Below are 17,280 nucleotides of genomic sequence, written 5' to 3'. Positions count from 1 at the left end.
CTCTGATAACACTTTTGGGTTAGGAGCATAACATCATTCCTATGGTGTTCATGCAACCTTAATTGCTTTGATGTAGGTTTTTCTACTATGAACACAACAACATTGAATACCAAATCAATGATCCTATGAACTAGCATATAACAATCAAATTGACATATAAACTAGGGTTTAGATCTCACTTTTCTTGTTATGTAGTAATAACAAGATCTCCTTGAATATCCTTGACCGTTGAAAGCTTAGTGCCTCAAATGTTGCACCTCTAATGGAGTCACAAACACCACTAGCAACAAGATGGCTTAAGAGAGGGGAGGAAATCGGCTAGGGCAACACCAGGAAACATAGGGCCGAAATCCTTATGTTAGGGGGTCTATTTATACTTGTGGTTGCTAGGGTTTTCAGGTGGAAACCCTAATATGACTGCTTAAGCCTTAAGCAACCCATTGACTCCTTCTAGAATATCCCTTGGACGATTTCCTTATGGGCTTCCCATAGAATTCGTCCAACCTATATTCCAAGGTGATCTATCAACCCAATTGCAGGGTTAGATGTTGTGTTAATGCATAGCGGGCATGTGATTGCATACGCTTTGAGGTAGCTGAAGCCCACGAAGTGAATTATCCCACACATGATTTGGATTTAGGGCGGTGGTTTTCGCCCTCAAGATTTGGCGCCACTATCTCTATGGTGTTTGATGTACCGTCTACACAAACCATAAGATCTTGAGATATCTTATGGATAAACGTGGCCTGAATATGAGGTAAAGGAGATGGTTGGATGTAGTGAAAGACTACGACTGTGAGATTCTGAGATTCTGTATCACCCGGGCAAGGCCAATGTGGTGGCCGACGCCTTGAGCCGGAACGTAGGGAGTGCCCCGATTCGGGATGTGTGCATGAGGATAACTGTGATGACACCAGTATTAGAGATTATCAAAGAAGCACAGTTGGAGGCCATAAAAGAAGAAAATCGGAAAAGTGAGCAGGTGATCGGCCAGATTTTAGCCTTTGATATTGACAGTCGAGGGCTTTTGACTCTTCATGGGAGGGCATGGGTACCATATGCAGGAGGGGCTCGACGAATTTTGATGGAGGAGGCCCACAAGTTGAGATTTTCCATTCATCCAGAGGCTACCAAGATGTATCTCAACCTGAAGCATAGTTACTGGTGGCCATGTATGAAAAGAGATGTGGCCTGGTTTGTACAACGATGTTTGACCTGCCGGAAGGTCAAGGCCGAGCACCAGCACCCTCATGGAAAATTGTAGCCCTTAGAGGTTCCCTTATAAAAGTGGGAGCAAATCACAATGTGTTAGGTCACAATTTTGTGGTTTGAGCTAGGCATTCATCTTGTATAGGTCTTGGTAGGGTCTTGGGGTTTGCTATGTTGGTTGTAGTATGTTAGAGAGTGTGTGCGGCCATACACGCGTGTGCGGCTGCACACTCTGTGTGCGGCCATACACGTGTGTGCGGCTGCACACTCTGTGTGCGGCCATATACATGTGTGCGGTTGTACACACGTGTGTGGCTGGTGGTCCTATAAATAGAGTGTGTCTGTGTCAGTTGTATGGAGACGTCAGTGACGTATGTGTGTGTTTTCCCAAGGTGTACCTAACATTTATTCGTAATAGATGTGTGCATTCTTGGATTAATTCTTCTTTACTCCTTCTACACTTTGTTTGATTGTTTGCCTTAATTGATCACTGAATTGGATCCATAGTTTTTGGGACTTACAATTGGTATCAGAGCCACTTCAGTGTCAATTTTGAAGAGACTTTGAAGGTGTGCGGCTGAGACTTTGAAGGTGTGCGGCTGAGACTTTGAAGGTATGCGACTGAGACTTTGAAGGTGTGCGGTTGAGTGTACGGTTGGAGTGTGAGGTTGAGTGTGCGGTTGGAGTGTGCGGTTGGTGTGTACGGTTGGGACCCAGGCTTGTAATGACCTGGGTCCCCAAATTTAAATAATCCCACTCATTGTGCAGGAACAGCTGCGGAGGAATGTCGTCAAACCTTGGTACGTCGACAGCGGTTGGTCCAGGCATATTGACAGGACACATCTCCCAACTGCACGTCATTCAGACTTTTAATGGGGTCTATGTTTCCTTCACGGGAGGAGATGGAGGGAAGATCGCTCAAAAAGGAACAGTTGTAAATGGAGTACTGAGTTTTGAGAACGTCATCTACACTCCTGAGTTAAAGTATAGCTTGTTGAGTGTCTCACAGATCAGCTTATAGACTATAGATAATGATATAAGGTTAAGCTGTGAAGACCTCGATGCAATAGTGATTACAGAGTGTTCCATCGAGTTGTACCTGACGTTTTTCAGATACAAACGTGTGCAAGCTCAATTTCTTTTCATCTTCTTATTCTATTGTGATTGTTTGTTGCTTGATCATTGACAAAAGGAGTTAGTGGTGTTCTCAAAGTGACGTCTCCAACATTTTATCAGATGGCCGACACCTTTCAACCGATATGGATACAACTTCAAGGATTCCTCCCCTTCCATTTGCTATTCCAACATCTGTGCCATCCACAAGTGATTCGACACCGACACAAATCTCCCTGCCTTCTATAAAAAGAAGTCAACTCGATCCGAGGCATGAAGTGTTTATTCAAGAACAAGCACCACCAGTCCAACAACCCTCCAAAGATGTTACACCAACTCAACCGACCCTAAAAGGACCAAGTAATGGTAGATCTTCGTTTGAAGTCGGGAGTTCTTCTGCTCCTGGGGGTTCTTCTCCTCCACAACCTGCACATGATGTTGCCTCTTTGAGGCTTGCCAGGTTTCTTGCTCAACAAGATTCAAATCCTTTACCTCGTGGAAAATGAATATCAATAGGTGAAGGAAGTTTAGGGGGAGCAGGCCCATCTATCTCAGAGCCCAAGGAGGAGATCACTGATGAAGAAGACCTGAGTCCATGCTAGCTCAATCCAAGGGGGGAGAAAATTAGAAAATCCAAAAACATAAAAATTAGAAAATCCAAAAACATAAAAATTAGAAAATCCAAAAACATTAAAAATTAGAAAATCCAAAAACATTAGAAAATCAGAAAAACAAAAAAAAATTATTATGCTGGTTATAGAATGTGCTTGAGGGAGATGTTTTGGGAAGTGATATGATAATGTGATAACAGGCAACCTGAGTCTGCGTAACGTACCCAAAGTTGAAGGGTCTATGCTCTGGTTTGATGTGTCGGTAGGCACAAAAGATTCTAAATGGACATGACTAGGCAGAATTGAACTTAGGAAATCAAATGACTTGACAAATCTTGACCTAGATAGTTCCGTTTAGCCTGACAATACGACGCTTGGATAGGTTGAGCAGGGAGATATATATGGGAATCTACTCGTAACATTAAATAAACCCGTACTTGGAACCGTGGTTTAACTTTTCCTCGATGTGCGGATTCTGTCCTTAATTCCGGTTGGATGGGGCGATTGGTAAATTCCGATAAATTAGGTCTGTAGAATATCATTTTCTTTCTTTCCGTCTGTTAGTCATATGTTGTCTCCTTTGCGTGACTTCCAATCCGACCTGTTACACAACATATGCAACTCTATTTCTCTGCAGGTTATATATGTGAAAGACTTCTTATCTGTTAGCCATATGTTGTCTCCTCTACGCAACTTCTAATCCGACCTGGTACACAGCATATGCAACCTTCTACTTCTCAACCCTTCTGAAGTAATAAATAATAAGTAACAGAATTCTGAATCTATCCTCTCTCTGAATGGTTGTCTGCTCACCCGGTGTAAGGAGTACTCTGGAAGTTCTTGATGGCTGGGGCATATCAGGAAGCGGGAAACACGTTCTAGTACACTTAAAATTGAACACATACAGATTGTCTATAGATCTCGCTGCTCAATTTAGGTGGACAACAATATCCCTGGTCGTCGTCAGCTGAATGGTCCTTAAGATATAGTATCTAGAAACTTAGGATCAGATATAATATCTAGGAATTTAGGATCACATTGTCTTGTCACTTATAGTATGTCCTAATTTTGTCACAATTTTCGTGTTTAAGTGGACAACAATACCGACAATCGACCAGACAAAGATGTGAATATGAAATGTACCGATAAGCGGATAATGGTTGTCTAAAAACTTTGATCCCAAATCTCTCTTAAAGTTAGATATCATTTTTATTTTTGTTAAATTTGTCATAGTTTCTTCTAATTTAAATATTAGGACAACATTAAAAATTAAAAAAAAATTAGAAAAATAAAAAAATAAAAAAAAACAAAAGAAAAATCAGAAAAATTTAAAAATCCAAAAATAGTGTTATTTCTGTTTTATTTCTTGTTCAGAAAAATCAAAAATCCAAAAATATTTTTTGTTTCTGTTTTCATTTGTGTGCTAAGTTTTCTTTTAGTTTTGTTTTGTCTTGAAAAGTGATTTCAGGTATAGATAAGACTCATGGAGTTTGTGTTGAAGATTTCTGAGCCAAAGCCTCGTCCGTGAGCATCGAAGAATTCACATTCGAAGGAGCAAGAAATGAAGATTATTCTTTCGACATTCAATCTATCAACCCCAGAAGCATGGTGAAGCTGTACTTGAAGATTATGTCACAGATTGCATTGAAGCCTCCTCAATCAATCTGCTGCTATCTTTGTACCTGCTGAAGTGATCCATAAGATTTGTTCTCTTTGTAGATTCTCAAGTTGAAGCGCTATCTTTCAAGAATCTGTACATCAAGCCTCCTCACCCAATGTGCGTTCAGAGTCAAATCTTGAAGAAAAGCCCAACCGCTCGAGATGAAGTCATTCATGAAGATTCATCAAGTTCATCTTGAAGCTGTGAAGAAATCAAAGATTAATGCTGAAGCCAAGCTCCCAATGAAGATTAACAAGAAAAAGCCAGCTATTTTTTAGGGGGAGCTTGTTGGGTCAATTAGAAAAGAAAGTTATAAACCAAGAGGGAGATTGTTGGGTCAAAAATATGGTTTATACTTTGCTTTTCTAGGAAAATATATTTTTATGTAATGTTGTATGTGTTTGCGGTTTGTGTGTACGGCCGTACACCCTGTGTGCGGCTGTACACATGTGTATGGCTGGAGGCCCATATAAATAGAGGAGTGCATGTGAGTGTACGGTTGGAGAAAAAGAAGAGAAAAGGCTAGAGAAGAGAGAGAAAGTTAGAGAAGAAGAGTGTGTGTGTGTGTGTGTGGATCTATTGTAAGGAGCATAATTCATATCATCAATACATTAGATTCAAGTTATTCTTCTTCTCTTTCTCTTCTATATTGATCTGACATCATCCAATTAATTGGGATTCCACACCATCAATTGGATCTGATTGATACACAAGCAATTTTGGGGACTTACAATTGGTTTCAGAGCTTTGTTGTATCAATCAATTTTTTCAGATCTGGAGCTTATTTGATCTTATTTTGAAAAGATAATAGCGTTTTTGGATGGATCTCGCAAAAATAAGGGGGGTTACTTCTTTGCATTTTTCATAAAAATGAGTTTTTGATCGAGTTTTAGAGCAAAAAAGTGTGAAAAACGTCGTTTTTTTTCGCGAATCTGTTGAAGGAGTGGGGCCACTTGAAGGTGTGCGTCTCAGCAGCCTCGGTGTGCGGCTCGGAGTATACGGCTCGGTATGTGCGGCTCAGCAGTGCGGCTCGGAGTGTGCGCCTCGGTGTGCGGCTAGGGTTTCGGTGTGCGGCCTCGGTATAGGGCTCGGTCTCGCCTCTGTTTCACGGCTCAGCAGCATCGTTCTCGGCTTCGCAGCTCTAGTCCTCGCTTCGCAGCCGTCCTCGCTCAGCAGCCTTCGTATAAAAAAAGGAAACGAAATTGAGTTGCCAGGGATCGAACACTGGACCTCCAGGTCATTGCCCCAGCGTCTTACCTTCTCGTTTAGGAGGCTCCTTGTGTCCAACATCCGAAATTTCGAATATAACTCATCCTTTTCGCCTATAATTTCGCAAATTGACATTTTCAACCCCAAATATTCAAAATTTTATTTTTAAAATCCTTTTTCAACCCAAAAATTTTAGTTTTTAAATTTGAACTTTTATTTTTGATTTTTTACTTAAAATTTTGACTTTGACTTTTAAAAAGTTGACATTTGACTTTAAATTTTGACTTTCTCGTTTGACTTTTAATTTTTCAAATTTGGCTTTTCGGTTTGACTTTTATGTTTGACTTTTCAAGTTTGACTTTTTAAATTTGACTTTTAAGGTTGACTTTATCGGTTTTTTTAGTCAAAGGGCAATTAAAAATATATAACAAAAAATTAAAAAAAAATTAAAAAAAGAAAAAAAAAGAAAATGAGTTCCACATCAATTCCGGTAAATGAAGTTTCATGTACTCCATCTTGTAAAGCTACAATTAAATTTCTTCGCGAACAAATTGATTTGTTAAAAAGAGAAAATGAGGACCTCAAATACGAAGGCTATACTCTTAGGAAAGGACAGAAACCCCTGAAAGCTCAATTAGAGGCCAAAATCAAGGATTTCCAAAAATTGCAAGAAGATTACAACAATAAGTGTGAGAATTATGATCACATTAAAAGAAAACTTGCTGTTGTAACTGAAGAACTTGACGCTTTGAAAATTAAGTGTGGAAAAACAGATATTAGTTTTAAAAATTACACTGCGTCAAGTAAGACAGTCGAGTCATTATTTGAAAACCAATTAAAATTCAAAGATAATCGAAACAAGGGTTTAGGGTATGATAGTGTTTCTCCACCTTTCAATCACAACTATAACCCACCCCTTGAGACCAATGAGGAAGAAATGTATGCTCAGTATGGCCAAACCTCTGCTTCAGCTTCAGTTAAGACTGAACAATCAGGGCCAACTGAGGATGTTTAGATGAACGTTTCTAATAATTTTGTTACATGTGCAGGTAAAGTAGCAGAAGATGAGAACAAGGAGAAAACTATTGAGCAGACCAATGCCTCCTTGAACTCTGAATCTATTGCTTCGAGCTCAGTTGCTTCTGATCAACCTGCTGTTGAGAAGTACAGGCCACCAAATCAAGTGAAACAGCCGACTTGCTGCAAATGTGTTTGTGGGAACAATCAGAAACAAGGCAAGGATACGCCACCAGGGGCGGGAAGAAACAACTCCACAGTGAAGAAAAAGACATGTTTTCACTGTGGAACACCTGGTCACATTGCCAGAAATTGTCCAAATCGCGCATACGTTCCTTACTATGCACATGGCTGGCAGAACGCACCGAGAGGAAATCACTTTAAAAGAAAACCTTCGAGGCCACGTTCAAACAATAATAACTGGAATGCCAAGAAGGACAAGAATCCAACTCCCAAGAACAAGAAGGGAATGCCAGCCAAGAAGAAAAATCCAATAGATGCTCCCGAGAAGCCAAAATCAAAATCATCTTGGAAGCTGACTTCGAGTTCAAAATCAAGTGCCGAGTCGCCCATCGGATCGAAAAAGAAATGGGTCAAACCCGACTACAGATGGGTTCCAAAGGCTCACTCTCCCAAATCAACTAATGACTCTAATATTTCTTCATCTTCTGTTTGTGATAAACAGGATATGTCATGGGAGAGTGTACCGTGCAAGGATGAAAAAGGTCAACCCAGTTTCAAAATGGATTGGGTTCCAAAGGCCAACTGATCCCGCTCTGTGTCGGATCAGCTATGGAGGCATATCATCAGACTTCAGTTTGTTGGTAGTAGCTGTTCCAGACACATGATAGGAGACATCTCTTAACTATACAATATTCAGACATTTATTTGAGAGTATGTGTCCTTTGCAGGAAGGGAAGAAAGGAAGTGATCACTCACGGGGTTTGTGCTTAACGACATGAAGAATTTTCGGATATGTTCTGAGATTACGCGTACTGTTCTCAGACCTTTTGGATGCAAATTCAATCGATGACTTATGGTTTGAGTTTTCTTCTCTATACTCCTGAGTTTTTCTTAAGCTGATTCGCTTTTAAAGACAAATTTTTGTTTTAGGATTGTTTAAATTTGCACATTTACTTTCGTTTCTCTCCTATGCACAAATTTAGGGGGAGAAATAAAAACAAAACAAAAATTAGAAAACTTTAGAAAATTAAAAAATATATATATATATATATATATATATATATATATATATATACATATACATATAAAAAAAATAGAAAATATAATATGTTGGTTATGGAATGTGCTTGAGGGAGATGTTTTGGGAAGTGAGTGATAACGGGCAATCTGAGTCTGCGTAACGTACCCAAAGTTGAAGGGTCTATGCTCTGGTTTGATGTGTCGGTAGGCACGAAAGATTCTAAATGGACATGACTAGGCAGAGTTGAACTTAGGAAATCAAATGACTTGACAAATCTTGACCTAGATATTTCCATTTAGCCTGACAATACGACGCTTGGATAGGTTGAGCAGGGAGATATATATGGGAATCTGCTCGTCACATTAATTGAACCCGTACTTGGAACCGTGGTTTAACTTTTCCTCGATGTGCGGATTCTGTCCCTAATTCCGGTTGGATGGGGCGACTGGTAAATTCCGATAAATTAGGCCTGTAGAATATCATTTTTTTTCTTTCCGTCCCTTAGTCATATGTTGTCTCCTTTGCGTGACTTCTAATCCGACCTGGTACACAACATATGCAACTCTATTTCTCTGCATGTTATATATGTGAAAAATTTCTTATCTGTTAGCCATATGCTGTCTCCTTTGCGTGACTTCTAATCCGACCTGGTACACAGCATATGCAACCTTCTACTTCTCAACCCCTCTAAAGTAATAAGTAATAGAATTCTAAATCTATCTTCTCTCTGAATGGTTGTCTGCTCACCCGGTGTAAGGAGTACTCTGGAAGTTCTTGATGGCTGGGGTTGTCATTGTTGGTATCAGAGCATTAGTTTAAGCTAACTAGGAATTTGTAGGATTTCTAGACTTAAACTTAGAATGCTAAGTGATGATCGTTAGATGAGTGTCTACCATATTTTAGACATGAGCACTAGTATATTTTAGGAGAGATGCCTAAAATGCTTTTATGTGCTAATTGTTATATGTTTACCATATATGCCATTAATTGTTTGGATTTATGGTCTGTTGCCGACCGGATCTAGAAACTTTGTGTTTAGGATTCTAAGCGTACGAGTACGATATTAGAACTAGCATATAAACGTTTCAGAGTAATAAAGTGAATTTAAACGTCTATCGTGATTAAAGATCTTAATTCACCTATCTTGATGTATAGATCAAGATGGCAAAAACCAGAAGTGGAGCTGGAAATGCAAACATAAACTAGCAACCTCAACCCCAAGTGGTGGAACAGGTGCCGATAGCAGAAGCTGCACCAGAACCCATCACAATGGCTAGAGTAAGAGCCATGATTCAGAAAATAATGGCTGATCAAAGGGAGGAAATGAGACAATTGTTGTTGAACAACATGGGTGAACCTTCAGTGACCTGTTGAACAACTGGAATTAAATGATGATCAATCTGAGGAGGTAAATTACAGTAGATCTATTGGTCAAGATGAACCGATTGTGGTTTGGAGGAATAACCCGGAGAGGGAAATCCATGGAGATGGGCGTATGTATAAAGATTTCTTAGGCGCCAAACCGCCAAGTCTCCGAAATGGAGATGATATTTGAAAGCTGCAACTGTAGTGACTAGCAGAAAATTGTTTTTGCGGTTAGACAACTGAAGACCAGAGTATTAAGCTGGTGGAAGTTATTGGCAGACATGATGCCACATGGAGAAGCCCTGAAAATGTATTGGGAAATTTTCTTGGAGCAGTTAAAGATGCAATGTTGCTTAGAGATAGATCTGATAGATCTAAACAATGAGTTTTAGAACTTGAAGAAAGGGAAAATGAGCATAGACGACTATGCTACTGCATTTACCGAAAAAATGAAGTTATTTCCATACTTAGTGCCAACTGAACTCTCAAAAATTAAGAGGTTCGTAAATGGACTGGCAGCCGACTTTGGCCCAACGGTCAAGATGGCAGCTACTCTAAAGACAACAGTCCGAACAACTAAAAATGTGGAAACCCAGTTAAAAGAAAGGAATCAGGAAAGGGCAGAAGTTGGCGAAAAGAGAGAGTTTGAAGGAACTTCAGGTTCCAACAAGAAAAGTAAGTTCTTGAAGTCTGGTTCGAGAAAATTCGGAGGAGGAGACGAAGCAAAATGGTGTGATAAATGTAAGAAGAAACATGTTGGGAAATGTAACGAGGAGGTCACTTGTTTTAAATGGAAAGCCAAGGCACTATGCCAGCAAGTGCACAACCAACAAAAGGGTGTGCTATGGATACCATGAATAAGGGCACATTTCAAAGGATTGCCCGAAGAAGATAGAGGCAGCGAAGCCTAATCTCCCACCAAAGCCAAAAGCCAGAGCTTTCCAAATGACATTAGAAGCTGCAAAGGATGCAACAGATGTCGCTTCAGGTACCTTTCTTGTGAATGGATTGCCTGCCAATTTATTGTTTGATTCCGGAGCGAATTACTCCTTTATATTACATAAAATTGGTGAAAGACTAGCATTGCCTATAGAAAATCTAGATGATGACCTAATTGTAGAAGTTTCTAGTGGCAAATTCATACCTGTTAGCAATTATATTAGGAATATCTTCATCGACCTGAATGGAAACGAATTCCAAGAGAAGTTGTTACCCATCGAGTTAAATGGTTTCGACATTGTTCTAGGAATGGATTGGCTTAGCACCAATGATGCCGAAATACTATGCAAGAAAAAGATAGTAAGGGTAAACCTGCCTAGAAAGGAGTCATTTATGGTATACGGAGATAAGCATCGATTAAATTCTGGAATCATTTCCCTAATGAAAGCCAGAAGATGTTTGTCTAAAGGATGCACTTCATACTTGTCATTCGTGATCGATGCTAAGAAAGAGAAAAAGGATATGCAAAGTATAGTAGTGGTGTGTGACTATCCGAAAGTTTTTCTTGATAATCTTCCTGGATTTTCCCCTGATAGACAAGTGGATTTTAGAATAGACTTGTTACCAGGAACAACACCAATAGCAAAAGCCCCATATCGATTAGCACTGACAGAGATGAAGGAGCTTATGGCGCAACTTCAGGAGTTGTTGGACAACAGTTTTATTAGACCTACTTCATCACCCTAGGGTGCTCCGGTGTTATTTGTGAAGAAGGAAGATGGGAGCATGGAATGTGTATAGATTACAGGGAGTTGAACAAGGCAACAATAAAGAACAAGTACCTGTTGCCAAGAATTGGTGACCTGTTTGATCAGTTGCAAGGTTCGAGCTATTTCTCGAAGACTGGTCTTAGGTAAGGATATCATCAACTAAAGGTTCGATTACCATGATTGGTAGCAGATTAAGAGGTGATGTCATGGTTCGAGTACCATGATTGGTAGCAGATTGAGAGGTGATGTCATGGTTCGAGTACCATGATTGGTAGCAGATTAAGAGGTGATGTCATGGTTCGAGTACCATGATTGGTAGCAGATTGAGAGGTGATGTCATGGTTCGAGTACCATGATTGGTAGCAGATTGAGAGGTGATGTCATGGTTCGAGTACCTTGATTGGTAGCAGATTGAGAGGTGATGTCATGGTTCGAGTACCTTGATTGGTAGCAGATTGAGAGGTGATGTCATGGTTCGAGTACCTTGATTGGTAGCAGATTGAGAGGTGATGACATGGTTCGAGCAACATGGCACGTGACGGTTAGTGTTACTGGTTCTATCAGTTATTCCGTTGTGATTAGTTAGACCGAGATCGGATGCGATAGAGTATGAGGTCAGAGGGCCATGTGGAACAAGTTCCAGCAAAGCATCCCTTGTGAGGGAAGTCGAGATGACTCCAAGGTATTTTTGGTGAGATGTCAGATGAAATCGCCAGACTCAAGGATGAGTAGAGATGGCGTTTATGGAGGACTGCGACATGAGTTGAGCAATCAACCGATAGTGGAGATGTCACCTTCTGTGACCGGGGTGGTGTTATTTCCGTTTCCTGGGGGAAACATAAGCGGTGTCGAGATTTCGGTTTCTAAGCTTGGGGCTAAAACCCTGCGGGTTAGTATTGATGGCGACCTTCCATCAGAGTATTTGGGCAGTATGTCTGCCGAGAGGTAACGATAGAGCATGAGCAGGTTGTCAGTAGGGACTGAGATGGTTAAGGACAAGGATACACCCTACTTGAGCATAGTAGGGCATGTATTAGCTACAGAGGCGGACGATCAAGAAGATGTTATTGGGGCATTGGCTCTTATTGTCTTTGTTGAGTATTGAGTGTGTTAATGAGGTCTCAGCTCTTATGATAATTCACGTGATGGGACGTTGGCTGAGGAGTCGAGAATAAGGAGTATGTTAGTTCATTATTTTCAGAGTGAGAGTCATGGTTACTACTGGATAGTTGAGATGTCCGGTAGTGGGATGGTGCGAGATTCTGAATGACTAGAGGCAGTCATGATGAGAAGTTTCTAAGGATTTTATCTGAGATTTGGGGTATTTGGAGTTGTTTGATCTCCATTGGGGAGATCATCGAGCATTGCGAATCACCTTCCAAGATTAGGTGCGATGTTACTGGTAAAAACAGTCTATGGGATAGATTGTTGGTGAACCAATTGGTGATGGTTCGAACCCTGAGTAGGGAGAACCGGGTACTTTTGAGAAGATAATAGATTTGTTCAAGAACGGTTAGAGAACTGGATATAGAGACTTGCAATATGGATTCCTGAGACCAGGGTTATTGGTGGCCAGGGCGAGGTGCAGAGCGAGATAGTGCATGTGGTACGTGTTTGAGAAAGGATGAGTGTCTCCACGGAGAGTGGCCGTTGGTCGGAGACCTTGTGTTGGTTAGGAATCCATCAAGGTTATAATGGTAAATTCGAGGTGGTTGGCTTGTAAGGTTAGTTCGGCGGTTGAGAATTTCTGGTTCAAGGTATGGGCTATTATATGTAGTGTGGGAAGGGAAGAACACTACTAGAAAAACAGCCTTTTACGACGCTCATTGCGCGTCGTAAAACGCTCAGACGACGCGCAAATGCGCGTCAATAAAGGCCCTGTCATAAAGAGAGACGACGCGCATTTATAACGCGCGGTTACGACGCGCGGTTATGACACGCAATGCACATCAAGGAAGGCCCTGTCATAAAGGAAGATGACACGCATTTGTGTGTCATAACCTTACGACGCGCGTGTTTATGATACGCAGTGCGTATCAAGGAAGCCCCTGTCAAGAAAGGCCATGTCATAAATGAAGATGACACACATTTTTTCGTATCATAATTATAATTGTTCTAAAAAATATATTTATATATTTATTAATTTTTAAATTAAATTTGCATTTAATGTCTCATAATATAAATAAAATATCATATACAAAAAATACAATCCATTGCATAAAATTTAATGTCATACAATTCTATTTCTTACAATATCTAAATTTACATCTAATCTACTCTGTACATCAAATTCCAACTAAGTAAAGTTGCATCTTGTCTTTCATAATTCTTTAAGACTAATGCTCCAAGCAGTTGATTATATGGATAAGCAGTTGTACATTGGCCCATCTCACTCAAGAATGACTTAGCCAAATTCAACTCCATGTCTTTACTGCATCTTGCTGATAATGCTGCAAGATTTGAATCAAGTGGCTTCATATTCCTTTCTTCCATCAACTTTACCTGATGCACAAAATACACAGAAACAAAAAAAACATTGTAGAGGAAGGGGTAATTTGGGAAAATGTGAGCGGTATCCTCTGCAAAACAAAACAATAAATATCCTTTGCAAGATTTTCTCTTTAGTATCCTCTGCAAAAGAAAACAAAAAATATATATCAAAAAATGAAATTTTTTTATAGTTTTATATTATAATTATGCCTAGAGTATTGCATACGTTAAGAACCATTTGTTAGCTCTACAACACTTTTTTTTATCTGAACCTTGTCTTTCATTACTAACATCAACACCTTTTGTATCCCCTAGGACTCCGCATAAAAGTTAGAAAAACTAAATATTCCAAAAATACCCCTAGGACTCTTTTTGTCCCAGAATATGAATTAAACCACAAGTGATGCTTCGATTTCTTTGTTTCTTGCAACTTCAACATGAAGTGTTCTGATGTTGTATGTGTAAAGTTTCACACTTTACAAGAGATTCTTGGGGAAGGAAAGAAGGTTAAGCTTGAACATAAGGTAATTTCATATCATATGCTTTTGTGTTTTAAGGGTTAAACGAATCATTTCAAGATTTGAAAATTATTAAAAAAATGTTATAATTGTAGAAAACAAATTGATAACCTTCTAAAATCTTGGGAGCTAAAATATATCCAATTAAAACAATGAAAATGTGATTTTGTTTTTGTTTTCAATGTTGTAGTAGTAGGAAGAGATGAAAGTTTGATATAATAAACAAATCACTAAAAGTAGGTTGCTATTTCTTAAAAAGTAGTTCAACTTTGGCATATTATAGCTTACCTTCTCTGTTGGTGGCAACTGCAATGAGTTCTTTCACGACTATATCAACAACTTTGGATACAAAATCAGAACTCTGCATGGATTTTTTATAAAAAGGATTAAGTAACCACTTAAATAAAATAACTGAAAGTTTATTGATGGATTCCAAATAAGGCTGTGTGATTATAGATAAAGTTGAATGCTGAAAACGATTGAATCTCAGGGTACTCATTCCAAACTCTAAGTCTGCTCACGATAAAAATCCAAAAAAATAATTTAAAAATTAAAATTAGTATGTGAATTATGATAACTAATTTTAAATTTAATAAAAATAATATGAAGAAGCAACTCATAGAGATGAGAGTACATCCCTTTTCCAGGACCACCAGCTGAAAAGGATCCACCTCCTCCCATTGTCTTTCGGTCTCTTCGAGTAGATATCCTTCTCTTTATGAGCAATACTTTGGAGTTAATCTGTTACTAGTTTGACCATCCATCCAGAACGACTACACAAAACAATACACATGTTTCAGAAGGCAATATAGGGGTATTTTGGTCTTTTTAACAAAGTGATGATATTGAATTCAAACAAGTGTAGATGATATTGAACTGAACGCTTTGGATGTGGATCACTCTCTCCATATCCTACTCTGTCAAATGACATAAAGTAAATTTGCAGCTCTTCAATAAGTTCCTGTCATTATAACAAGATATATCAGAAAAAAAAAGACCAATATGTTAAAGATAATGAATATAGTGTTCATGATAACTGAGAAATCGGGAGTTGCATGTCTTTGGAGCTATCAAAGCCATGAATGACAATGATCTTGCTGATAATATATGCATGTTCATTTTTATCAATTCCAAAGTCCAAACAAATTCTAGAATCCAAATACCAAGCAGCTCATCAAAAAGCTTTAAAGGATCAAGAGCTGCAAGTTGGAATATTAACATTTCGGGAGCTATATCAGTATGCGACAAAGTATATAAAAACTTAAGACATTTTTTTAATCTTTAAAAAAAAGTTTTTGAACATATACATACCACTTTGCGATTTCTGCATCCGAAAAATAAAACGAATGATCCGAGTTGGGATCCAAATTCCTTTAGGGCTAATCTTTCTTGAAGGAAACCCCTAAAAGGAGCCAATCCGGTTCCTAGACCAATCATAATAATTGGGATTTTAGGATCAGATAGAAGTCTGAAATTTGAAGTTCTGACAAAAATAGGTGCCCAACTACAATCTTCACTTTCTGTCATTTGCACTGCATTCTGAAAAATAAAACCATAAACTTCAAATCTCATGTTTACCCTTTTGGTTGCTATTTATAGGAAGAAAATAAAAAGTAATTGATAATTGATAATTTATACCTTCATCCAGGTGGAACAAACTCCTTTGTGGACACGTCCTGATGGTGTTTTCTCATACACTAATGCACAAGTAACATGAATCCTTTCTAGTGCCATTCTGTAAGATTAATAACATATAAATATTATTACATTCTTGAATTATTATTTTAATAAATAAAATCAAGATTATGGAAATAAACTTACTTAGGGGAGGAAGAAATTGAGTAGTATCTGGGTTGTAATTGAGGGGCAACAGATGCAAAGAAAACACCAAGTGGAGGTTTAGCTGAAGGGAAAGCCTCCATGACTTCAGGAAGGCTTCTTTGGCTTGACACTATCCACTGAGCATATTCATCCTGAACAATATTTATCCAACAAATAAATAAATATATAACATCACTTTTCATATTAAGAAAAAGAAATCCCAAACCTTTCTAGCAGGAGATGCAAGGAATTTCAGTCTCTCAGCTTCATCAGGATCAGTAGCATGAGCAGCTAGGGCAAGTAAAGCAGACTAAAATAAATAAGCGTCAAGAATTTGCTAAGTTTAAATTCGGATAATAATTATTGAAATAATTAATAGTACATTGCTAGAAATGAAGGTATAAATTATAATTATAAATACCTTTTTGGAAGAAGTCAAAACGTCTGCATAGGAAGCCAATGCTTTTCTTAAAGTGCATGGCGGGAAAGAAGGCGGCAAGGAGGTTCCACCATGGTCCCTGGTCTCATATCTAAAATACGAATAAATAAATAAACAAATTCTTCCAACAACCCCTGACACTGTCAGATGTAAATCAGGTACACAGTAGCCACTGACTACCACATTGGTATGCAAAAGGGTTATTCTTCCAACAACCCCAGAGCTTCCTTGCAATAACTTCCTTGCTTTGTAAATTACTAGTTTGACCATCCATCCAGAACGACTACACAAAACAATACACATGTTTCAAAAGGCAATATAGGGGTATTTTGGTCTTTCACCACATTTACAACCACCCCTACTCCCAATCTGTCCCAGCTTCTCGAACCTTAACCTGAAACAAAAAAAAAAAGACGAATATAGCCCTATCATTTTCTCAAGTATTTGACACTACCCCAAGTACAATCTCAATTTTATGAATAAGTTGATGAACAAATACTTCACTGAACTCAAACTCTTCTTCATGGTCATGGGAGCCATGATGACCTCCCTCCACCAATGACTCATCTATTCCTTCAAGTGCCACGTAGGAATCACCTTGGTGTGTCTGGAACATTAAATAAAGTATATAATATGGTCTTTAAATATTTATCAAAAAATATAAACATGGTTAAAAAAATAAAAAGAACATGACATACCCTGTTATGATGTGCCTTTAAAATGAAAGGCTTGGGTAGTAGCATCCATGGGACAACAATTAAGGATAGATGTAGCAGCATAAGCTGCCACTGCCATTGCCAATCAGATCATTTCTATTAGTTGTCACCTTCAATAAACTTTAGTTGAATAAAGTTTATTTTAATAAAAAATAACATTTTTGCTTTATTCATTAACTTAATTGATTTAGTTTTCTAG

This window comes from Lactuca serriola, chromosome 2 (genome assembly GCF_051521515.1).
Source record: "Lactuca serriola cultivar US96UC23 chromosome 2, Lser_US96UC23_V15, whole genome shotgun sequence".
Classification (NCBI taxonomy): Eukaryota; Viridiplantae; Streptophyta; class Magnoliopsida; order Asterales; family Asteraceae; genus Lactuca; species Lactuca serriola.
The sequence above is the reverse complement of the archived record's forward strand: the minus strand, read 5'-3'. Positions refer to the sequence as shown.